Here is an 11401-nt window from a genome sequence, read left to right on the forward strand (position 1 = left end):
ACCTTTTTCACTAATGATTAAAGAGCATTGTCAAAATATTACTAATAACCAAAGTATTTTTCCCCCAACCAACCCTATTATTATTATCTTTATATCATTTATATATGAACACACATAAATGATTAAGTGCACAGTAAAAGTTGTGAATCCACAAAGCAAACATGCATAACATCACACAGGGGTCCCATACATCAACCCTCCACCAATACCTTGCGTTGTCATGAGATGCCTACCACAAACTACGGAAGAGCATTGTCAAAATCCCACCACCAATCATAGTCCCCATCCTATATTTGGTGCATTTCTCCCCCAACCCACCCTATTATTATTTTTTAAATATATTTTTTATGACAGAAGCTGTAAACTTATAAAATCATGCACATGAGCAGAATTCCCAAACAACACCCCTCCATCAACACACCTCACTGTGATGGAACATTCGCTAAAGATAACATAATATCATCTGATTGTTACCATGTCCATAGTGTACATTTGGCTCACATTTTCCACATTGCCTCATTATCAACACAGTATATCTTTTGCATAGATGCAATATATTATTACTACTAACCACAGTCCATAGGTCACTCCAGCTGTATTTTTCCCATGCTTCTCCACATTCCCAACACCCTGCAGTAGTGATGTACATTTGCTCTAGCTCACAAAGGACACTCTTGCCTCTGTACCATCAACTACAATTCTCAACCACCTCTTGGTTTACTGTGCTCTTCAGTTCCTAGATTATTCTCTAGCATTCTGTCAATTGGCATTTATATACCTAGACTATCATTTTCAGTCACATCCCCACTTATAAACTAGCTGTTATTCACTATCTGTTACCATCTACTCTATACATTTACACACTTTTACAGTAAAGCTAATTAAAACTTCTACATACATTAAAAATCAGTAGTCCATCTCAGACCTCCTCTTATCTCCTTTAAGAATCCACCATCTACCATCAGATCTTGAAGATATTTTCCTACAATTTCTTCTAGAAGCTTTATGGTTCTTGCTTTTATTCTTAGTTTTTTGATCCATTTTGAGTTAATTTTTGTATAAAGTATGAGATAGGGGTCCTCTTTCCTTCTTTCAGCTATGGATGTCCAATTCTTTCAGCACCATTTGTTGAATGGATCATTCTCTCTGAGCTGTGTGGATTTGGAAGGCTAGTAAAAAATCACTTGACCATACATGTGAGGGTGTGTTTCTGAACCATCAGTTTGGTTCCATTGTTCTATGTGTCTGTTGTTATGCCAGTACCATGCTATTTTTATCACTATAGGTAGGTAATATGATTTTTAAAAAATTAGCTTTCTTTCTTTCTCTCTCTCTCTTTCTTTCTTTCTTCTTTCTTTTCTTCTCTCCTCTCCTCTCCCCGCCAGTTGTCTGCCCCCACATCCATTTGCTGCATGCTCCTCTGTGACCACCCTTTTGTTGCATCATTGTCAGCTCTCTGCACACACAGTGCCATCGTTGGGCAGGCTGCACTCTCCTTTGCGCTGGGTGGCTTTCTCCACTGGGCGCACTCACCATGTGTGGGACTCCCCCACGCCGGGGACACCCTTGTGTGGCACGGCACTCCCTGTGTGCATCAGCACTGCGCATGGGCCAGCTCCACATGGGTCAAGGAGGCCAGGGGCCTGAACCGTGGACCTCCCATGTGGTAGGTGGACGCCCCATTCATTGGGCCAAGTCCGCCTCCTGGTAATATGATTTAAAGTCTGGAGATGAGGGTTTGCTTTTCCTTTTTATGATGTTTCTGGCTATTCAGGACACCTTACCCTTCCAAATAAATTTGATGATATGTTTTCAATTTTTTTTTAAACTGCTGGTGGAATTTTTATCAGGATCACATTGAATCTATTTATCAATTTGAGTAGAATTAACATCTTAATGATATTTAGTTTTCCAATCCATGACCACGGAATGTTCTTCCTGTTAGTTAGGCCTTTTTTAAAAATTTCTTTTAACATTGAGTTGCAGTTTTCTGAATACAAGTGCTTTATATCATTGATTAAGTTTATTCCTGACTATTTGAGTTTTAACTGTCATATTTTATTTTCACCACTTTTTTGACATTTTGTTATTTTTATTGATATAATCTTCATTTCTAGGCTCTCTTCCAGGCCTCTCTCTCCTATCTTTTTTTTTTTCCAGGCTCTAGCACACCCTTTAGTATTTCCTGAAAATCTGGTCTCTTGCTTAGATATTCTCTCAGTTTCTGTTTATCTGTGAATATTCTAATCTCGCCTTCATTTTTCAAAGACAGATTTGCTGGATATAAGATTCTTGGCTGGAAGTTTTTCTCTTGTTGTGTCTTAAATATATCAGACCACTGTCTTCTTGCCTCCATGGTTTCTGGTGAGAAATCAGCACTTAATCCTATTGGATATCCCTTATATATGTTATCAGTTGCTTTTCTCTTGCTATTCTCAGAATTCTCTCTTTGTCTTTGGCATTTGACATTCTGATAAGTATGTGTCTCAGAGTTAGTCTATTTGGATTTTTTCAGATGGGAGTACGTTGTGCTTCTTGGACATGGATATCTATGTCCTTCAACAGGGTTGGGAAATTCTCTACCATTACTTCTTTAAATATTCCTTCTGCCTCTTTTCTCTTCTCTTCTTCTTCTGGGACACCCATGATATGAATGTTTGCATGCCTTTTGCTGTCATTTATTTCCCTGACACCTTGTTCGATTTTTCCCATTCTTTTCTTCATCTATTCTTTTGTATGTTCACTTTGAGGCCATTTTTTTCCAACTTCACCAGTCCTTTCTTCAGCCTCCTCAAATCTGCTATTATATGATTCCAATGTTTCTTAAATTTCATTTATTGCACCTTTCATTTCCATAAGATCTACTATTTTTCTACGTATACTTTCAAATTCTTCTTTGTGCTCATCCAGTGTCTTCTTAGTATCCTCAATCTCTTTAGCCATCTCCTTGAATTTATTAAGGAGATTTGTTTGAACATGTATGATTATTTGTCTCAACTCTTTTATGTCATCTGGAGGCTTATCTTGTTCTTTTAACTGGGCCATAGCTTCCTGTTTCTTGATGTGGATTGTAATTTTTTGTTGATGTCTTGGCATCTGCCTTTCTAGAGTATTTATTCTGGGTGCAGCTTCCTTCTTTAGTTTAGGGCTTTCTTGCCCTCTCTTCTCTGCTGTTTGTATAATAGCAGACAAGGATGTAGTTGGTGCTGTAATCTGTGGAGGCTCAAGTTGCCCTCATTGTCCCAGGGACCGATGAAGCTTCTCCCAACTTTCTTCTTTGACAGGGGCTGAGACAGAGCCACAGCTGTGTGTAATAATCCAAGTAGTGCAGGCTTAGACTGTAGTTGCTGAGAGACTAATGAAGTTTTATGTCCCTTCCGCCCCTGCCTGGGGTGGGAGTGGAGCTGCAGGTGTGGGCAGCAATCTATGCGGGGCGGTCCAAGATGACTGCAGTTGCCTCCGTAGACTTCCAATTTTCAGTCTGTGCCAGTCAAAGTTACTTGCAGTTACCTGGATAAGCTGATGCAGGACCCACCAGCCTCCTCCCTGCCAGAGGAGGAACAAAAGACTAGGCTAGGGTGCTGGCTGATCTGGGTGAAAGAAACTGGTTCCTACTAACACTGAGAGTTTCAGTCAGCTGGGCTTCCCCTCAGTCTGCGGGTGGAGTCAAAATGGCAGCTGCTGGCCTCTTTCCGACTTGGGCTGATTCGCACCCCAGCTGTTCCCAGGGTTATATCTTAGCCAGCTGAATTTACCAATCAGTAGTCGAAATCAGCAGCCACCCATCTCCTCCTTCCCTATTTCTGGGAAATGGAGCTTCCAATTCCAGCCACAGAATAGCTCCTGGGGCAGTTTTATGCCACCTGAGTAGGATAATCACAGGCCTCCGGGGCTTGGCCGCTAATTTCCCGGAGTGGCTGGCGCAGGTCCCCACAGCTTCCTCCCTGCTGGAGGTGGAGCTGGGGCCTAGGCTAGAGCTGCAATATGACCTGGTTGGAAGGAAGCTGGTCCCCACCAGCACTGGGATTTTCAGTCTGCCCCGCTTCCCTTCCTGCCAGGCGCAGAGTTAAGATGGCGGCTCCCAGCCTCTTTCTGACTTGGACAGGCTCAAACATTAGCTGTTCTCAGGATTATACTGTAGCCCGCTGAATTTCCTCATCAGTAGCTGAAATTAGTGCCCAACCATCTCTTCCTCCCCCATTTTGGGGAAGCGGAGCTTTTAATTCCAGCCATGAAACAGCTCCTGAGAAGGCTTGTGCCTCCAGTGGAGGATGGGCACCGGTCTCCTGGGCATGGAGCGCTCTACTTACAAGTCTTCTCTGCAGACGGGCAGCCTCCTCCTTCCACTCCCCCAAGGACGTTGAAGGATGCTCTTCTGGCCTCCTGGAGCCCCCAAACAGGTGCTTCAGGTGGCACCAGAGATCTCTGGGTGTTTACTAACTGCCCTGTAGCAGGAGCTCACTCTAGGAGCTCCTTACTCCACTGCCATCTTGCTGGTTCTTCTAGCTGTGTGATTTTGAGGAAGTCATTTAACTTCTCTGTGCCTCACTTTCCTAATATACCATATCGAGATGTTAGTAGTACTCACCTGATAGAATGTGTGTGTGTGTGTGTGTGTGTGTGTGCATGTGTGAAAGAGAAAGAGACAGAGAGACAGAGAGAGAATGTACAGAACTAGCACATGAAAAGTGCTTAGAGTATGGGTCAGAGCTTTGTAAATGGTTGTTCTTATGGTGGTGGCGATCTTATTTGCCTTCTTCTCCTCCCCAAGCTGTACTCTCTGTTCCACTTTGTGCTCATTTCCACTTTTGTTGAAGTCCCCCACTCACTCCCACTCCTGTTTTGCAATGTCTTTTCTCCTTTCTCTCTCTGCATTTCCTACACATCTTCTCTTCTATGTTCTTTACTCAGCATTCAACAAACATTTTTAAAACTTGACCTATGACCTATCTATGCCAAGTACTGGATAGCACAAACTCTTCTCGAAGTATCTCAGCTGACCATTCATCCATCAACCATCCATCCATCTATCCTGTCCCATCCATTCATCCATCCATCCATCCATCCATTTTCTATGAACCTCTTCACTTACTCCCAGTTTTATACAATGTAAACTTTGACATTATATGGTCTTATGACTACTTATATTAGCTTTCTGAATTAGACAGTAATCTCCTGAGTGGAGGAAGAACACTCAATGCTTAAAAAAAAGTCATCAGAGTGTAGAGCAAAAGGCCAGGCACCAAATACAAGTACAATATATTCATGTTAAAATAAATTGGGACCTGGGAATTATTTGCCCATCCTGTCTGGGGAAGTCCTCCAAACAAAATCCTCCTCATATTTTCTGGCAAGAATGCTTCTATGTGGCTGTTTTCAGACTGTGATTTACACGATTGCCTAAATCTTGTAAATCACAAAACCCTTTGTGCTGCCTAAGGGAAATGCCTGCTGGTTGCAGGGGAGTCTGCTGACATTCGGTTTTGCTCCTTTGGGTTTTCAAACATCCCGTTTGCCCTCTCTCACATGTATTTTCACCCCTGAGTCACCTTGTGCTCTCACTAGCTAGCATCATCTTCAGTCCCTTCCACAAAACTGCAAAAGCACACCTGATTTTCCAAAGACTGGAGGTCATGTATTTTTTTCCTTTCATCTATGTCTTTGCCAAACATTTAATGAGTAACCACTGAGTACCAGGCATTGGACTGGGCATAGAAGAATACAGAGGTAATAATATGTCATTACTGCTCTTTAGGAAATCAGTGCCCTCAAGGCAGACAACAGACTACCACAACTGATTGTGATAAACATTATAATAGTGGAGCAAAATAGAGAAGAACTAATTCTGTCTGTGAGTTGGAGGAGGCTTCCCAGAGATGGGGACTTTCCAACTAAGCCCTTCAAGATTGAGGGGTTCCTGAAAATAATTAGGGGGGAAAGGGCATTCCTGGCAGAGGGGATAGTATGTGCAAAAGTCCAGAGGAGCAAAAGAATGTAGGATATTCAGTGGGGGAGAGAACTTTGCTGTGAGTGGGAGCATGGATGTGAAGGGGTAGAATGGGAAGGAGGAGAGCAGGGACAGAAGGAGATAAGGCTGGGAACAGAAGAAGGGCTTTTTGTGGCATGCTAAGGATTTTGTCCCGTACAGGCTTTGGGGAGCTATTTAAGGATGAGGAGGAAGCATGATCACATTTGTGTTTCGGAAAGATCACTCTAACAGAATGGTTACGTGACTACTGTAAGTTCAGAAGAAATGACGAGGCATGGAGAGGAGGGACATAACTGATTGGAAAGATGCTTACCAGGTAGGGACAGTGGGTGTGTGTGTGGAAGAAAGAGAGAGAGAGATTAAGGTTGACCCCATGATTTCTAAGAGCTTGGTATATGGCAGCTTTAGGGGGAAATGGAGGAAATCAAGTCTTTGGAGGGAATCTGATGTTATGGGTTTGGGACACATGCACCTTAGATACACTCAGGCAAGCCTAGAACTCAAGGAGAAAGGGATAAAGATGCAAATCATGCTGTTTCAGGGCCATAGAACTACTCTGTACTTTGCTCTGCGTCTCCCATTCATTTGCCCTCAGCTCACAGATAGATGGACAACTTGTGGGTAAATGGAAAGCTTTATCTTATTGAGCATCAGCATTAGACAGGCTTGGGTTCAAATGCTTTCACTGTCATTTACTAATAGCCTGACCTTTTACAGGTTAAACAATTGCTGTCAGCCTACCTCCACCTCTGAAAAATGGGGGATATTAGTATCAATCTGTAGGGTTCTTGTGATAATGCAAGGAAAGGGGGAGCACTCAGTAAATAGCAACCAGCATGGCGCCAAGTTCTAAAATGACCACTCTGAGGACTCAAGTAGACTCTGTGTGGATTTATCTATTCCCAAGTTCCTCAACTAAAAAAGACAACAACAAAAAAACCACAAACAAGGAGATTCTTTTGGGAAATGCTCCCAGGCCTGCGTGTTGGGATTCACTTTGCTTACCAAGGCCTTGCTTCCTTACCTCAGTGACTTCTGGAGGAAGCTGCAGATGCCAAAGGACACTGGCCCTGACACTCAATTCACGTGCTTCCTTTCCTGGCATGCCAGAAAAAAAAAATTGAAAACAAACAAACAAAAAAGTGATTGTCCACAGAGCATCCCTCAGCGATTACTGCAATTGCTCAATTATATGGTTATTCATGAAGTGCAGATTACAGGGTTACTTACTTAGCTGGGCACCATGACTCAATGAGATAAAACTAAATAAAAAAAAGAACATGCAACTGTTGGACGTTTTCTGAACATATGGCAGCATTTAGGTCTAGTCAGCAAGAAATAGGAACAAAGCTAAACAAAACACTACTGTGAGCAAGGATTTTGTGTGTGTGTGTGTGTGCGTGTGTGTGGCAGCTATGGTTTGTTTTGCTTCTCAAGTGTATAACCCCAGACTGGGTTATAACGGGCATGTTTTGTTTGAAAATGTCTGATATGAAATAATAAAAGAAGTACAGGCTATTTGCAATTTTTATATTGTTTCAAGTTTGTTGTTAGATCTGCTTTTTGGAACTTGGAATAATTGAGTTTGCATTGAGACAGTACATGTAAGTCTCCAGTTAACTTGGGTAAATGTATATAAACTTGTATCGGCAAATGGCACTATTCTCCACGCAGTTGCTCAACTTAGAAAGGAGATCTTTTAGCCCAGGTTTGGGCTGTGGGGAGAGGTAAGAGTGGAAGGGCAATTTCTTCACTTCCAGGGAGAAGAGTAAAGCATCAGAGAGAAAGGTTGAGTTCCTGCATTGTCAGGAGGGAGGGCTCGTAGAATCCAAGGTTGCTATGTTGCCTGTCACAGCCTCAGCTACATCTGTCAGCCGTCTTCCTGAATTCATTTCACACACACACATCTGGATGTGAGACTTTGAATTAAGTATCTGAAAAACATACAGAATAAACAATGGCAGCTAACAACATGTACTTATTTGCCGGTATGTTCTGTGCATTGCCTTGGAGTGAGAGACAAAAGCTATGATCTTCACGATGGATATGAGAAACACTGGAGCTCAGGTCATGTGGCAACTTACCCAAGGTCCCACAGCTCAAACCCAGCTTCAAGCTTTTACAGTACAAGGAAAACTGCAACTTGCGCTCTCCATTTCTCCTTTCCTCTTCCTCCTAAGTACACTGCACAACTTCAAAAGTCCAAGTCCCTCTTGCGGAGTTCTGACTTGGCATGGAAAATGCTTGCCCCCGCACATCTTCCACACTCAGGTATCATGGGGTTGACTTTCTCACTTTAATGTTTTCACACTAGAAAGCTGTAGTCACCACTGAAAGTGCTATCTAAAAGCAGTGACAGACGAATCCATTAGCAATTGTTGTATAAGCGTGGGTTATTTTATCAAGAGCTGAGAAAAGAACACAGAACAAATAACTGGAGGGCAGATTAGGGTAAAAACTGTATGTGGTGGTTCTGAACAAATGTGGAATATGTTTCCTTATCTCAGGCATGGAGTGCACCAGGCATGCTTGGGAAAACACATCTGGGCTGCAGGGGGAGATGGGTCAAATACCAGCCTGTGTGAGGCAGGGAGGCAGTTGGCTATGCTGTTATAATCTCTTGAAACTTCAGTTTTCTGATCCTTTGGGTATTATAATAATATGAAAAGCTCTTAACACAGTTCCTGGAACAAAGGAAATACTCCACAAATGTTGGTCGGTGCAATTATTATTACTTCATCCCTCTGAGTCCTGCCTTGCCCAAGTCCTATGAGTAGAAGATAAGCTTTTTCTGTGTAGTCCTTGCTTTCTTTAATTAATGGGCTTCTGCAAAACTGTATATAAATCGGATTTATTGTTAATTGTGAATTGAATCTATAGTCATCCTTTTAATGCTTGGGCATGTGGCCTAAGCAGTGATAATCCCCTCCATGGATCCCATGCTCTCATTGGCTTCCACTATAATAGTCTAGAGCATTAGGTTAGATTCTGGATGGAAAGCTACACCATGTTTAAAAGAAAACATTCAATAGAAAGGTGGGGAGAGCACTGATATTAAAGTCTCATTGTCCCCTATATGGAGCCTGTTCTCCTGTATGGAATTCTCACCCTGAGTGTAGGAGAAGGTAGGCGGGTAACAGAGAAATGTAGAAGCTTATACACATATTGCCAGATCATGCACAGGATATACAGAATGGTTTCTTAATACAGGTAGCAAAATTGGCCTGTAGGCAGGTAGCATAGTTATGGGAACTGCATTAGGGAGTTCCTAATTCTTGGAATTGGATACACTCTTGACTTCCTTTCCTGGCAATTTAGTCTCCAAGAAGGCAGAGAAAACTACACAGATGCCATCTACTTGGGATTTAAACAAATAAGAACTGGTTGGAAGCATTAGGGGAGAATAACTCTATGGGCAGGCAGGGTAAATATATTGGTAAGGGCATAGATGCTGGGATCAAGTCTTCTGGATCCAAATTCTGGCTCTGTTACTTATTAGCTATGCTACTACATCTTGCTGAGCCTCCATTTCCTCCTCCATAAAGTGGGGGTAATACCAGCTACTTAATAGAGTGGTTACAAAAATTAAATGACTCAGTACATTTGTAAATATTGGTAAATATTTAATAACTATTAGCAGTTAGTATTATTATTTGAGTTCATATTTATGTTGGATCCTAGACTGTAGGAAAATAAAAATCAGAGATAAGTCAAGTACAATCTCTTAGCCAAAAATTGCAAAGAATTTGGCTTAAAACAGGGGCCAGCAAACTTTTTTCTTTAAAGGCCCAAATAGTAAATATTTTCAGATTCGTGGACCATATAGTCTCTGTCATAATTATTTAGCTTGGCTATTATAGTGCAAAAGCAAGAGTGGACAAATATATAAACAAATGGCTGTGGCTGTGTTTCAATAGAACTTTATTTACAAAAAAAATTAGCAGACTGGATTTGGCCCCTGTGCTGTAGTTTCTGGAATGGGAAACTCTAAAATATAAAATCCTGCCTGTGTAATTGTAATGGTCTCCATAAGATGAAAAGAAAGAGCAATTAAATTAGCCAATGTAGTTGCAAAGGGAGCTGTTTACCCCAGATGGAAAGAGGACATGTGCAAAAAAGAAGGGAAACTATGGTTTATTTATATCACCTAGCTCATAAATAAACATGAAGGCATTGAAAAAAAAATAAGACCTCCATGAATCTGTGAAAAAGGTTAAGGATAACAAAAACAAAGTATAGGTTTTGTTTTTGTTTTGGGGGCTTGTTTAGTATTTTCATAAGTTCAAAGCAAGGAAAGGACAGGCCACATACTTGTGCACCATGCTGTAGTGTAAAGAGATGTCAGGCCTCAGTAATCACAGCCATGTGGAAAACATGTCAGAACAGGACCTGGAGGTAGACCAGTTAACTCTCTGAGAGATGGCAGATGCTGGTGCTCAGAGATAACCCAATCGAAACTGGAAAAAACTTTAGGGCCAAAGACAGCCCCAACATTATCAGTAAAGGCAAGAGACTGCAAAGCAATCTAAAAGTTCCCAAATGTAAGCACTGGTTATCTCTAAGAGGTGGGATTTTTTATAGTTGTTATTTTCTCACTTATGCTTTTGAGTAGTTTTTATTATAAACATATACTACTTATAAAATTAAAAAAAAAAAAGAAAAAGAAAGGTGTTTAAGAGGGAGGAGACTCTTAGAATGGCAGCCTTATGACTGATGCTTAGAAATTACAAGAAGGCAGATTGCTCAGCATCAATTGAAATTTCTCACTGTCATGGTCTGACTTGCAAAATAGTGAGTGATGGCATTAATTGCTTCCTTATTAGTTGTTCTTCTATTTTCCTTTCCTGTTGACAGAACTTGCCTCCTACTAAACACCCTGGACACCCAATACTCACTTTTCCAATTTATGTTGTTAAGGAATGGGCAAATCATCCCATCCTGGCCGATGAAAATTGCTGCAAAATCTGCTGAGTGGCTCCTGGGGGAAGTTTTTCTTCCACATACATGTAGTTGTGTGTGTGTTTGCCTGTGGAGGAAAATTACCCTTCCTATGCTTTGTGTGCTCATGTGACGATGAGGTGTTTGGGACTGTGGCAGCCACCTTGTGATCATGAGATGATAAGCCTGACATTACCACCCAGCACAGGACTGGTAAGTCAGAGAGACAGAAGGAGCAGGATGGTATTATTGAACTGTAACCATCCCCTCCCCCTCATTTTCAGATTTCTTTTGAGATAAGTGTTCCTATCAAGGATTCCATTCTAGTTGAGTGTTGCAGTTCCTCATTGTTTCATCCTCCTCAAAATGTTCACACAGAGGCACGTTGGTGGCATAACTCAAGTTACTAAATGTTAAGTCAGGCTTGAGAATGTCTCAGCGTTCTGAAGTTCCTGGGCTCTAAGCATTTAAAAG

Source organism: Dasypus novemcinctus, chromosome 21 (genome assembly GCF_030445035.2).
Source record: "Dasypus novemcinctus isolate mDasNov1 chromosome 21, mDasNov1.1.hap2, whole genome shotgun sequence".
In the NCBI taxonomy this organism is placed as follows: Eukaryota; Metazoa; Chordata; class Mammalia; order Cingulata; family Dasypodidae; genus Dasypus; species Dasypus novemcinctus.